The 15,180-nt window shown below is 38.4% G+C and overlaps 1 protein-coding gene across 1 annotated transcript in view; it reads left to right on the top strand.

Moving 5' to 3' along the window:
• Window positions 1-15,180, top strand: part of LOC107282977 (phosphatase and actin regulator 1-like) — a gene marked incomplete at its 3' end in the record, with an annotated part of 193,223 nt that overhangs the window by 131,307 nt on the left and 46,736 nt on the right. The window lies entirely within an intron of this gene.

Raw genomic sequence — 15,180 nt, 5'->3', positions numbered from 1 at the left:
AGCCAAGAGAGAAGAAAAGAAATTGAGGTGACTGCTAATTTAGATATTGCCGATTTCACTTCTTATTTTACTAATGCTTCTTTTTTGAGAGTGGCACAGCCGTGATCAGTTAGGATCTTGTTCACTGAAAGCCTCTCAAAAACCAATCAAAAATTAGTAATAAACTAAATGCGCAGATTCCATTCATTTCAGTGAGACTATTATTACAGTATTCTCAGTAGATTATGTCCATTGTTCATAACAAGTGTATATGTATGAGTTTCCATTCAGTCATGTCTGATTTTTGAAAACTACCTGGACAAGTCCCTGCAGGTTGTTGTTGTTTTTTTGCAAGGTTTTTCCGAAGTGGTTTGCCATTGTCTCCTTCCTAAGGTTGAGAGAGACTGACTACCTCAAGGTCACCCAATTGGCTTCATGCCCAAGGTGGGACTAGAATTCACACTCCTGGTTTCTAGTGCAGCGCCTTAACCATTACACCAAACTGGCTCTCTGCAACAACATCATATTTCTCACAGCAAAACAATGCTCCCAATGGAGCACATAAACTTTCACGTAGGCCAGGGGTGAGTAACCAGAAGCTCATGAATCCGTTTTGGTAGCAAGATATCTTTGAATATCTTTGTTGAAAGCTAGCAAAGTGGCTCTCACCATTTTGAGGGAGGAAAGCCTGAAAAATGAAGACTAGGAATAAGCGTATATCTCAGTATAAAAACAAAAGAGAATCTGCAAAGTTCCCCCAGCCTTACCTTTCCTATTTCATCCTTAGTTATCAGAAACCCATCTCTGCCTCAGACACTACAGTATCTACCTCTGGAAAGAAAAGGCAAAAACTTGATAAATGACTTTGCCCAAGGAGCAGGCTTTCATTTTCCTGTTTGCTGTTCTTGGAAGGAAGACATATTGGATTTTGTTTTTAAGGGAAAAAAAATCTCAAGGATTGCGCCTGAGATCTGTTTACAAAGGACACAAATCACTTTTGTTTCCCCCAAAAGGAAATGCGTTCTGTACCCGGTGACATTGATTGAGTAATATTTGCATATGCCAAATGGAGAAACAAAGCCTATGGTATTATTAAATGTAAGATTTCTCTCTCACTACAGTCCGCTGCTCAATTTATTATCGTGCTGGAAACCGATTGAGAATTTCACATTTCTGCTCTCTGTACTCATCGTTCTTTCCCTTCGAATTGTACTTGAGCTGAACAATTCTTCAAATAGAACAGGAACTGGAGGTTCTTGAGCATAAATGAAGCTGCTCCATCTAGCTCATAGGGCTCTAAGCCCCTAACCCCAAAGCCCACTTTAGCACACATCAAAAGGCTTTTGCAAATGTCACTCTCTATCAAACACGTTGTGGCTTGGTTTCTTTAGGAAAAGTGTGGCCTGGTCAAGCTGAAGAAAGAGGGTGGAAGTTCGTTCTCCAAGCTTGTGGGTTGGTTTCCGAAAGGTTCATTATCAGCTAGGTAACATCTTCAGTGGAGTTTAGGGGATGTCAGTGTCAGTGTTCCTCTATTTATAAGGCTTCATTTGGTCAGTAGGTCTTGTGATGGGGAAGTCATGTCAGGTGAGGGTCTTGTGATGGGTCAGGTATGGGTCACGTCAGGTGAAGGTCTTGTGATGGGTCAGGTGTGGGTCACGTCAGGTGACGATGTTGTGATGGGGAGGTAAACATCAGGTGTATGTCATTGGGAGGTGAAGTACTGGTTGGAGGGGAGGTTGCATGGGTTGGTTGATGGTCGGTGCCATCGCTGTTCGGCTGTGTGGTTGATCCCTCTACGTCCTACACCCAAGCTATAGATATTCGCCACCGTCGCAAGTTGAAGAAAGCCATGGTTACAGATGCTCTGCTGTTATTGCTGCAGGAGGAGACAGGGAGTCATGGTCAATTTCTCCTGCACAGAGAAGAGCAAATCACGGGCTTGTTCTTTTCCATGCAGGCAGAATTACATAGGTGTGGAGGATGAAAATCATGGAGAGGAAAGAGCTCACCATGTCGTCTGATCTCTCAGTGAGCAGAAAGCTGGATTCTGCCTTCAGACCAAATCCTGTTCTCCAATCCTGAAACAAGAAGTTTAGAAAAAGAGGTGACTCTACTCTAGTGGCTACAGTACAGCTAGTCCTTGACTTACGACCACAACAGAACCCAAAATTTCTGTTGTTAAGCGAGACATTTAAGTGATTTTTTGCCCCATTTTACGACCTTTTTTGCCACCGTTGTTAAGTGAACCACTGCAGTGGTTAAGTTAGTAACACGGTTGTTAAGTGAACCTGCCTCCCCCATTGACTTTGCTCGTCGGAAGGTCACTAAAGGTGATCACCTGACTCTGGGACATTACAACCGTCGTAAATATGAGCCAGTTGCCAAGCATCCAAATTCTGATCATGTGACCACGGGGATGCTGCAACGGTCACAGGTATGTAAAATAGTCATAAGTCAAAGTTGTAACTTTGAACAGTCACTAGCTGAACTGTTGTCAGTCGAGGACTGCCTGTACTACATTATGGTAAAAAATGAAATTGGTTTGAAACATTCTCAGAAGTAAAGCTTCAAGACCTCATTGCAGCACTATAGCAGTCTATCAAGAAGTCTGAAAGTCCCCAGTTTATAATTTAGATATATTCCTACCCTGGATCAAACATTCAAAGGGAGAAAGGAAGCGATTTTTCCATGCTACAGAGATTAAAAGTTTAAGAGGGTATTGTACCAACATGGGGATATTAGATATGGGGCAAGTGTGTTACTACTATGTTTATGCATTAAATCAGGGGTCTTCAAACTTGACCCTTTTATGACTTGTGGACTTCAACTCCCAGAATTCCTCAGCCAGCCTGCCTGGCTGAGGAATTCTGGGAGTTGAAGTCCACAAGTCATAAAAGGGCCAAGTTTGAAGACCCCTGCATTAAATAATGAGTAGAGGAGTAATAGCTCAGAAAGCTCCTGCTCAAGAGTCATTAGTCACTTCCTCACATAGAAGTTGGGGAGGGGAGGAAGTTAAAAAAACAACAACATTCTGTTGGCACAATGGATGGTTTTGAAAGATCGCTTGCAGTAGTCCTTTGAGAGGTGTGAGTGGATGGGAGTAATAGACAGACCAGAAATGTTTCTATAGACTACTATCTAGCACCTCCAAACAATCAGCCACATGGAATTTGGTTGTCGGTCTGATCAAAATTCTATTCTCCCATGCAAGAATCTAAGGATGCTACAGCAAGAAACAGTAAATGCTTAGGTAAACACCTTCATTCCTATTAACACATTGCTTTTAGCTATTATCCCAACCAACTCAGGGAAAAGAAAAAAATTAAATGCGCTTTAGGCATTGCATTTGTTGACTGGCCTGATGAGATTTAAACCAAACCAAGTGTTTGGGTTTTCATAGAAGTGAAAAAAGAGACCTCAAAATAGATAGATAACTAATAGTTAATATACCTAGAGTTTAAGTATAGTAGTATTCGGTCCTTTAACAAAGTCTCTTGGTGAGATGAGCGGCAAATCAATAAATCAATAACCAACCAACCAACCCACCCACCAATCCTATTTTTATTTGTCCGTTAAGCCATCATCTCTGACAGTATTTCATGAATTACAGTTTGTTTTTACACAGCAACCACTAGCAAGGAGACTATAAGGATTATAATCTCCAGTTTGGTACTTTCTTGGATTATAATCAGACAGCTTGGCTTTTCATTTTCTTTGACCATGTTGGTGGAATATGAAGAGGGCAGTAGTCCCATTTATCTGCAGGATGCCAGGCTGGAAAAGCTACTGGACTTGTACAATCTCTTGCAAAGGATTCTCCATATTATTTGAGTACTTATTCTCTTTTTTTCCAATACAGAATATCCATAAGTGTGAAATAGCCAAGGAACTGAGGCTAATGCTTATCCTGTGCTTGTAAGCAATCTAGATGCATGGGAGATCTTTTAGCTAGGAGAGTCATGTGCGATAGAATTAATGTAATTGTTACTAGGTGTTAGTGTTGATTGTGAAGGATTCTGTTGATTTTGATTACGAAGTTGTGTTGCTTATGAAGCGCAGCAGGAAAACCCTTGAGTTTTGTTAATCACAGAGGACGATATCTTTCTCCTTTAGAAAGAGAGGCCAATAACTTCAATTCCCATCTGGATATTAAGAAATAATAATAATAATAATAATAATAATAATAATAATAATAATAATAATAATAATAATAATAATAATAATAATAGTAGTAGTAGTAGTAGTAGTAGTAGTAGTAGTAATAGTAATAGTAATAATAATAATAAAAATAAAAATAAAAATAATAGAGAAAGTCATAGAAAATGATAAAATTAAACTGCTCTGGGACTTCAGAATTCAAACAGACAGGCACCTGCAACATAACACCCTGGACTTAACAATTGTCGATAAGAAAGACAAAAAAGTCTGGATAGTGGATGTGGCAGTGCCTGGAGACAGAAGAATAGACGAGAAAGAACATGAGAAGATAACAAAATTCAAAGACCTACAAATAGAAATAGAAAGACTGTGGCAAAAGCAAGCAAGGGTAGTACCAATAGTAATAGGCGCCTTGGGTGCAATCCCAAAACAACTGGAGCACCACTTGAAAAACCATTGGCATTGACAACTTCGCCATTAGTCAATTGCAAAAGGCGGCCTTACTAGGAACTGCTTCCATCCTGCGACGATATCTGTAATACCATCAAACATCCACATCTGCCTATCCCAGGTCCTTGGTAAGGACTCGATAGGTAGACAAAATGCCAAATCCAGTCTGAACATCTGGCTGACTGTGCGATAATCCATAATAATAATAATAATAATAATAATAATAATAATAATAATAATAATAATGATGATGATGATGATGATGATGATGATGATGATGATGATGATGATGATGATGATGATGATGATGATGATGATGATGATGTTGGAAGGGACCTTGGAGGTCATCTAGTCCAACCCCCTGCTCAGGCAGGAAACCTTATACCATTTCAGACAAATGGCTGTCCAGTCTCTTCTTTAAAACTTCCAGTGTTGGAGCATTCACCGCTTCTGGAGGCAGGTTGTTCCATTGGTTAATTGTTCTAACTGTCAGGAAATTTCTCCTTAGTTCTATGTTGCTTCTCTCCTTGATTAGTTTCCATCCGTTGCTTCTTGAATCTTTTGATTCAGTTGTTCTAGCAGAAACGGGGGAGGGATTCTTTGCAGTTAAATGAAACCTTTTCTGTTAAATAAACAAGGTGTTTATTTTGTTGCAATTAAAAGTAATTATTGAATCAAATCACTCTTTTCTGGGCAGGTTATGAACCTAGTAGCTTCTCCTCATGTTTATGTTTTTCCATTACTAATTGGAATGGCACTTCAGGAACTTTAGCAATCTTTCCTAACCAACTCTAATATGAACTTTACAGAGGCAGCCACTAATTCTTTGAAATAATGTAAGTTCATATTTACTCAAAGCTGTCTCAGTACAAGCTTTAATATATCCTGAATAGCGGCAGGGGTGAGAAGACACTTAATGTAGCATGGAAAACAAAGGAAAATTGTAGCGCCGTTGAGTTCGTGGTAATGGTTAGGTAATAGTTAGAAAGAAAGGAGAATAATAAAAACAACATTGGATGATATAATATTATAAAATCCCATTCTGATTGATGTCTGAGCCTTACAATTCAGATTCCAGATGGATAATTAGATCTCACATATTTGAATAACTTAATTAAAAAAAACCCCTCCTCCTTTATTATCTGTTTGTTTCTTCAATCTGTATGGCTGCCCATCTCAGCAAGTGACCCTGGGTAGCAAACAATCTTAAAATAAATGAAAAACAATTTCCATCATAAATAGAAAACTTAAAATACACAGCAGCCAAAGAAGAAGCTTTCACTTGGTCAAAAACTTGTCTAGAGCAGCAGAAGATTCTGAGTGATTTACAAATTCTGTAAAACATTTAAGACACGCCTCCGTGACCCTGATTTTTCCCATATGTAGGGACTATTTTATAATAAAATAATGTTGAATTCTGTAATTCCTTGCCTGCAGTTTGAAATAGCAAAGGAATATACAAGGAAAAATTAAACATGCAGTTGACATAGACCAGTGGTTCTCAACCTGTGGGTCGGGACCCCATTTGGGGTCGATCGACCATTTCATGGGGGTCGCCAAGCAAGGCTGTCCACCATTTTTTTTGTCCGCCATTTTTTTGTCTGCCATTTTTTTCCCCCTTTTCCGGCGGGTGCCTTACCTCCCTTAGGCTGGGCCAGCTGGTGGTCGGCATGCTCCGTCTCTGCCGCTTGCCAGCTACACCTCGGCCGGCGCAGGGGGCGGAACCACGCATGTGCAGCGCTCCCGGGCAGGCAAAGTCCTCGACTTACGACCGGTTGGGTAGTCCTCGACTTACGACCGGTTTAGTCCTCAACTTATGACCGGTTTAGTCCTCGACTTACGACCGGTTTAGTCCTCGACTTATGACCGGTTGGGGTCGCGGCATTAAAAAGGTTGAGAACCACTGACATAGACTGACATTATAGGTGTCAGCTGGGAAAGGAAGTCTGTTGCAGAGCAAGAAATCTTCCTCCTTAACATATTTGTGAAGCAAAATACCCCACACGTAAGAAGAAGAAGCAAACCATATATTTACACGAACTTAATTGACGTTTTTATATTACGTAACCTGATAAAACTGACTAGAACATTTGATCAATGTTCACCTAACGTAACCTTAACATACTAAAAATTTGTTTTGTTTAGGACTTAGATTCTGGTCCCTTATATTGTGATTACCGTTCACCTTAACAAACCTCAAGCACACTTCAGTGCTTCAGGCTTTCTGAATCCTAAGAGAACTTGGGAGGACCCTTGGGTAGAGGTTAACTATATGGTTGTCAAATCCCACGAGCTTTACATTGTTTATATTTTCTTCTACCTTACAGCCCTCTGCTTAGTTAATATGTGTAAATTTAAAATATACTTGTTTAATGCTTTCTAAGATGTCTTAGATTGACTGTCCCCACCATGGTGCCCTCCAGATGTGTCACTTCACAGTTCTAGTGTTCCCCAACTACCGTGGCCATTGTATATCTGGAGATCTCCATGCTGTGAAAGACTATTCATAGATCCACCCTCAGAGCCCTTCATAATTATGTTGTGTTCTTTGAATGCTGCCTTGAATCGCTTGGCAACTGGAGGGCCTTAAATTAATAACAACAAGAGCATTCCTGCTGTATGGAAAGCAAAGTAATCACCAAACTTGATCTAAATGTGCTACTATAAATCCTTTGTTAGCCAAGTAAGGTTCTACATTTAGGTAAGAAAAACCAAATGTACAGGTATAGTATAGGGGGTACCTTGCTCAATAGTAGTAACTGTGAGAGGGACCTCAGAGTCCTAGTGGGCAATCACTTAAATATGAGCCAGCAGTGTGCTGCAGCTGCCAAAAAGGCCAACACAGTGCTGGGCTGCATTAACAGAGGGATAGAATCAAGATCACGTGAAGTATTAATACCACTTTACAATGCCTTGGTAAGGCCACACTTGAATACTGCATCCAGTTTTGGTCACCACGATGTAAAAAAGATGTTGAGATTCTAGAAAGAGTACAGAGAAGAGCAACAAAGTTTATTAGGGGACTGGAGGCTAAAGCATATAAGGAAAGGCTGCTGGAATTGGGTATGTCTAGTTTAATGAAGAGAAGAACGAGGGGGGACATGATAGCAGTGTTCCAATATCTCAGGGGCTGCCACAAAGAAAAGGGAGTCAAGCTATTCTCCAAAGCACCTGAAGGCAGGACAAGAAGCAACGGATGGAAACTAATCAAGGAGAGAAGCAACCCAGAACTAAGGAGAAACTTCCTGACAGTTAGAACAATTAACCAGTGGAACAACCTGCCTCCAGAAGCGGTGAATGCTCCAACACTGGAAGTTTTTAAGAAGAGACTGGACAGCCATTTGTCTGAAATGGTACATGGTTTCCTGCCTGAGCAGGGGGTTGGACTAGATGACCTCCAAAGTCCCTTCCAACTTTATCATCATCATCATCATCATCATCATCATCATCATCATCATCATCATCATCATCATTATTATTATTATTATTATTATTATTATTATTATTATTATTATTATTATTAATTATTATATCCAGTGCTTCAAATTATCATGTCACTTTCCTTTGAATAATACTGTAAACCAGGGGTCTCCAAACTTGACAACTTTAAGCCTTGTGGACTTCAGCATGCTGGCAGGCTGAGGAATTCTGGGAGTTGAAGTCCACAAGTCTTAAAGTTGCCAAATTTGGAGAGCCCTGCTGAAAACTATGGACTTTTTCCTCCATTCCCTCAATTAAACATCTTGTTGCATTTCCCCCTCTCAATGATTCATTCGTTTCTTTATATTTATATTGTACGTATAATTTATATATACAATAGTCATAATTGTACAATAGTCATAATTCTGGATAGCTCACAAATAGCAAATAAAACAGTCATAAAATATAAATCCATAATTTATTTAGCACAACATAGAGCAGCATCATAATCTTCCAGCTAGACTCTATAAGCTTGGTTGAAGAGGAGAGTCTTCATCTCTTTCCTACAGAATAACCAGAAAAGTGTACATTCTCCCTTTAAGGGGGAAACATTTCCATAACTTTAGGGAATTTATGGGAATAGCCTGCTGCCACAACCCTGCCCATCTAACCTCTTAGAGAGGGGAATCCAACTCTGAAGACAGTAAGGAAGAGGGTCTGGATGGAAATCATTCTAGATCTGTTGCCAAGAAAACAAAGGATAAAACATATTTGAAGTCCACAACTGCCAGATAACATTAGGAAGTGAGTCAGACAGACAGCTTCCTAATTCACTAAACTATAAATAGGAGGAGAAAGTGTAACATTATCGGACATGCAAGATTCTATTATTATAGCCATTCTTAAATAAAAATAGTTGTAGCTTTTCTGTGGAGTTGATTTCTTGGTTTGTTCTACTTAATGGGACTGACAATACCCACTTAGATAGAACATATAGAACTCTGACTGGAGAAAATGGAACCATAGATATTAAGGACCTATGCCACCAAAGGCTTTATAATTAACAATCAGCATTTTGAGTTATATCTAGTAACCAATATAGTTCATACAGCTGGGTATTTATTTTACTGAAGTGTCTCTGTCCATTGATTCTGAATAGTTTTCAAAGGCAGCTCCATGTAGAATGCATTATAATAACCAACCATGTGGATGAGGGTATGAATGTCTTCACCAAAACATTTCAGTGGAAGAACAGTCGTAATTGACAAACCAAACTAAGCTGGGGGATCCCCAGGCTGTGGTCTCCATCTCTTACTCTAGAATCCAGGAGAAACCACAGATTATTTTATTTGTTTGTTAAATTTATTTGCTGCTATCTCGCCATGGGGCTATTCTAGGCAGCTGTGCACCTACTTCTTCTAACTAAGGGAATGCAACCTCATTGAGAGACACACTTAGAACTAACCAGTGTACAATGGTTTGGGGGTAAACAGACATGTTATCTTGCTGGAGTTTCATTTGGATCTATTTTTTCCCACTCAGTTCTTTATATAGGCTCCGGACATCATGTAAGGATTTCCACAGCATCTTCTGCTTTTGCAGGGCTGTAAATGCACAGCTGGATATCATCACTAGCTCATGAGCTCTCCTAGTAATTTCATGTAAATAGTAAATAACATGTAGGAGCCTTGAAGCAAGAACAGCCAAGTACTCAATTTCTTGTATCCTTCTCAGTTGGACTTGCCCACTTAAGAATGAGCAGAATCAATGTAATGTGATGACTCCAGTCATTGAAAATGATTTAAAAGAATACCATGGTCAGATGTCAAATGTCCTTCCTTCCTTCCTTCCTTCCTTCCTTCCTTCCTTCCTTCCTTCCTTCCTTCCTTCCTTCCTTTGTTCCCATTGAACAAAATAATAATAATAATAATAATAATAATAATAATAATAATAATAATAATAATAATAATAATAATAATATTATAATAATAATAATAATAATAATAATAATAATAATAATAATAATAATAATAATAATAAAAAAAAAGTTGGAAGGGACCTTGGAGGTCATCTAGTCCAACCCCCTGCTCAGGCAGGAAACCCTATACCATTTCAGACAAATGGCTGTCCAGTTTCTTCTTAAAAACTTCCAGTGTTGGAGCATTCACCGCTTCTGGAGGCAGGTTGTTCCACTGGTTAATTGTTCTAACTGTCAGGAAGTTTCTTCTTAGTTCTAGGTTGCTTCTCTCCTTAATTTCCATCCGTTGCTTCTTGTCCTGCCTTCAGGTGCCTTGGAAAATAGCTTGACTCCCTCTTCTTTGTGGCAGCCCCTGAGATATTGGAACACTGCTATCATGTCCCCCCTCGTCCTTCTCTTCATTAAACTAGACATTCCCAATTCCAGCAGCCTTTCCTTATATGCTTTGGCTTCCAGTCCCCTAATCATCTTTGTTGCTCTTCTCTGTACAGAAAGATCTCAGAGTTGTAGAAAAAATGTAGCACCACTGGTTTTGACCTACGTCATAAGGTTCACACCGGAATGGTTCCGTAACATTTCACCATAATTATGAAGTACACTAGAACTAAGATAGGGAGACAATTACGTCGGGTCGTGACACAACCGGAAAATGGCAGCTGCAGCACACTGCTGGCTCATATTTAAGTGACTAGGACTCCGAGGTCCCTCTCACAGTTACTACTATTGAGCAAGGTAGTACTATGCCTGTACATTTGGTTTTTCTTGCCTAAATGTAGAACCTTACTTTTTTCACCATAAGACTAAAACCAATTCCTGTGTGTGTGTCACCATCCTCCCTCATTGTGTCCCTCTGGAAGCTACAAATTTGGTGGCAAACTTAACCAACATACATTGACATGTACTGTTCTTTGACAAAGGGTGCACAATAACCACACTCCCCTACTGGATCCTCCAAATAAGCTCAGATTTTTATGAAAAAATATAAACACCAATAGAGCTTGGAATATTCTGCAGATGAGCATAGCTAACCAACAAAAATCCTATCAAGAGCATTCTCACTTGGAGATTGGAAGGGTTTGTAACATTTCATCACAGGTTGTGTTTTTAATTTATCACTTTCAGTCTCAAATTTGAAGCCTGCCCCTGCCTTTGCTTGTTGTATATCATATATATAGCCACCAGGAGACTGTGACTATGAAGAAAAAAAGTACATTTGTAGAACCAGTTCTTGTTTAGAGCAGACCTGCAGAGCTCATAAAGGGGAAAAGGCTAGAATAATACCTTTAAAATAATCACAAACCATAAGGGAATAGTTGTGGTGCCAATTAACTGTATGGTGGTTAATAATGTGGTGATATCCGTGATGCCTGGACGTGTTTGACTGTATCTGTCAGGGCAGATATGGCTGCACAAATCTGGGCGGCCCTCCTTGTGGCAGCCACATCTGGTGGCAATGAATTGATTATTTTGCAAAAAAAACTTCACACAGAGCTGCTTGGTGGGCTGTATGTTGTGGTGCCAGCCTGCTTTAGAGGCTGGCTATCCACACTTGCATGCAAATATATCAGTTCCATTGAAGGTACAGACAAGAACCCACGTGGGCTGTAGTCCCTAGTTATATACAGACATTTTCAGTACAGTTACAATAGCACTGAAAAAAGAGACTTATGACCGTTTTTCACACTTACGACCATTGCAGTATCCCCCATGGTCACCTGACCAAAATTTGGATGCTTGGCAGCTGGCATGTATTTATGATGGTTACAGTGTCCCAAGGTCACGTGTTCCCCTTCTGCGACTTTCTAACAAGCCAGATTCACTTAACAACCTTGTGATTAACTTAACAACTGTAGTGATCCACTTAACAACTGTGGCAAGGAAAGTCATAAAATGGGGCAAAGTTCACATAACAAATGTCTCAGTTTATGACAGAAATTATTGGGCTTGATTGTGGTCATAAGTCGAGGAGTACCTGTATGTCCATGCATTTTTATTAGTAAGGTACATTCTGCTTATTGGGTTGAAGTCTGAGATTCTTTCCTTTAATATAATTTCCCATTTCAGACAAATAGAATGGCATGTTTTAATTGGCACAAATTGTTCTTATTATGCTAGTAAGGAAATAAAATTGGTTACTGAAAATTTGCTGCACTAGTACCAAAAAAAAAATCCTATGTTCAAATAGCCATTTGGCTGTGAACCTTAATGGCTGACCTTGTACCATTTTTATTTCAGTCTTAAAAACTACAGAGATATAATGAGAGTTAACTATATGCTGGTCTAACTTCTGGGAAGAAAGGCAGGTGAAAAATAATCAGAATGTAGTTGTTTGTCATCAAGAATATACGCATAAAGTTTTGCAGTCTATCTTCCATCCTTTTTTTGCCATTCATAAGCCCGCTATTAATGCAAATAAGCAGCCTTTAGAAATTGCTTTTGGTAAACCAATTCATGAAATTGAAGACCAGAGCTGTTCAGTCTTATTCTAGACCATTTTGCCTCCAGATTTTTATAACATTGCTATGACTGACTATAAGGACATCCTGCTCTCCTGATACATGTGGGCAGCATTGCTTGAAGTAGGATTAATAAATATTCTATTTCTGTTCCTGCCTTCTGTGCATAGTGCAAAGTGAATATTATTTTTAAAAGTTAAGAGAACAAAAAGCTTGGTTGTTTCTTTTGGCCTTAAAGATCAAGTTGGATTTTTTTTTTAAAAAAAAAAATCAACATTCTTGTCCAGTATGATGCAAAGATAATTATCAGCTGAATCATGCTTATATATTGCAAACAGTAAAAATGGAAATAAACATGTAATACAGTAAGTTTATTCTTGTGAATGCATATTGTAAGAACAAAGCCAGAAACAAAAAGCAAAGGAAAATAAAATGTAACAATAAAAAAATACATTGTTCATCAAAGACATTTCTTGGAAAAGTTATTATTAGACACAATAAAAGCTACTGGCATGGAAAATAATCCTACTGTACCTAATTGAAGGAGTTTCTCTTTAACATGGAGAAATCTCAACTTCAATCTAATACTTGAAATCTTCTTTTTTAGATGTCTAATGTCCAAGACAACCAGTGGCAAACAAAGAATAAATAAATGATAAAGAATAATGTTTAGTGTGCAAACCCTATTCTAAAGCAGCACCTTGCAAAAAAATGTGACAGCTACACTTCTACAGTTATGCTTATTTGGAATGCATCTGTTTCGCCTTTTTCCCCCAATTGAGGTTCACCATTAATGGCACAACTTCCTTTGATTTTCAACAAAGCATCTGAGAAAAGGAGAAGATATTGCTATGTATGGCCCTGTCATTGAAGTCACAATGCTTGTTAGCCGTATGCTTTAGACCTTAACTCACAAATAAAAACAAGTCTTAAGTTGACTGTACTCATTGGCAGTTTTTAGTTGGATAAAGACAGTTTGACATATTGTGCCATTGATTGGCACTCTAAATAGAGTGTTAGTTATCCAAGGCTGCATATCTCATAGTAGTAAACTCTAGTTTCGTCAGTTAAAAATAATTAGCTCTTCGGTCTGAGACTTGTTAATTTTTTTTTGTTAGTTCTAGGCTCTTTTTGTGACTAGATTGCATGGTCTAGAGCAGCGGTTCTCAACCTTGGCAACTTTAAGACTTGTGGACTTCAACTCCCAGAATTCCTCAGCCAGCTTTGCTGGCTGAGGAATTCTGGGAATTGAAGTCCACAAGTCTTAAAGTTGCCAAGGTTGAGAACCGCTGGTCTAGAGATAGTATATTTAAGTTTGCTATATACCCATATCTCTATCCCAAAGAAAGAGAAGACACTATTTCTGTTATAGTGATGGTAGTTTCTTGCCAAATGTTAGCTATCATTGTGATGGATTTTGGAAAAGTCTTTTGAGAGAAAATGTCATGAAATCTTTGTTGATGAAGGAACTAATGCTAATGCTACTCCCTGTTTGGGGTGTTACTTTAGTTGCCACACTTCTTCTGAAGCTAACTAAGACAAAAGGAGCCATTGGTACGGAAAACAATCATACTATATAACTATAACTATAACTATTATAACTATAATTAATCATACAGCATGGCTGGCAAGGGAATTCTGGCAGTTGAAGTCCACAAGTTTTACACTTGCCAAGTTTGGAGACCCCTAATATAACTAATGAAGCAGTACCTATTTTGCATGCAAGAATTCCCAGCTTCAGTCTTATACTTGAAATCTTCTACAAGTGTCTGAAATCCTTGGAAGCTGATGTCAGATAGTCCAAACAATAAAGATAATTGTTTAAAACACACCATTCTGTTGTAGTGTGTAGTGCTTTCCAAAAAATCTTCAAGTTCCAGCCCCACACATTTTTCCATATTTGGTTTCGTATTATACATTTTAAAACATATGATGTGTTTTTATAGTTTCTTATGCAAAAGGGACAATGGGACAGAACCCAAGAGTTGACAATTATCTGCTTTATTATTGTTCTGTTGCTTATCTGAAAAAAAGTAGTGCTGTTTTTGCTTCGCTGAAACACAAGGATTGCCAAACTAATAGAAAGTTTAGTCTGTTGTGGATAATGGCTAAATCCAAGTGCCCTCAATTATTTTTATAGGAACAATATCAGTATCTCAAATACAGCTAGACCATTGCCTTATTTTTGCTAAGAAAACAATATGGTTGTGTATAGGTAGTCATTAGAAACCGAGGTTGACTTTATGGAACCATTATCTTTTTTATTTTATCTCATCCTCTGTTAATGATCTCAGAGCATCTTTTGCAGAATTCTTCATATATAAAGGGGCCCTTTTCAAAGTACTAGATTTGTAATGAATCTTCACAAACTTTTAGAAATTCTGTGCTCTTTTACACAAGTAACTTTGGGAAATATGGTGGAAACTTTTATTCCGCTGTGGGAAATAAATCATAATATGAATATCAGGCTAAATTAAGCTATGTTAAGCCATAAAATGGCTTTCTTGGTTTTGCCTTCACAATAACAAATGATAAACATATAATATACCTTAGCACTAGGTGTGAATCCAGTCACAATGAGAAAGCATGCTTTCTTTACTTCCTTGCTAATACTGCTTCTCCACAAGAGGGGCCAGGTTACACCAACAACAACAAACTGTGGGAGTGGCATGTTTCTGTGTTCAAAAGTATGTATTAGATTTATTATTATTATTATTATTATTATTATTATTATTATTA

The sequence above is a fragment of the Protobothrops mucrosquamatus genome, unplaced genomic scaffold, assembly GCF_001527695.2.
Source record: "Protobothrops mucrosquamatus isolate PMUCROS unplaced genomic scaffold, P.Mucros_1.0 scaffold23, whole genome shotgun sequence".
Lineage (NCBI taxonomy): Eukaryota > Metazoa > Chordata > Lepidosauria > Squamata > Viperidae > Protobothrops > Protobothrops mucrosquamatus.
This window is presented reverse-complemented; position numbering and strand designations above follow the sequence as displayed.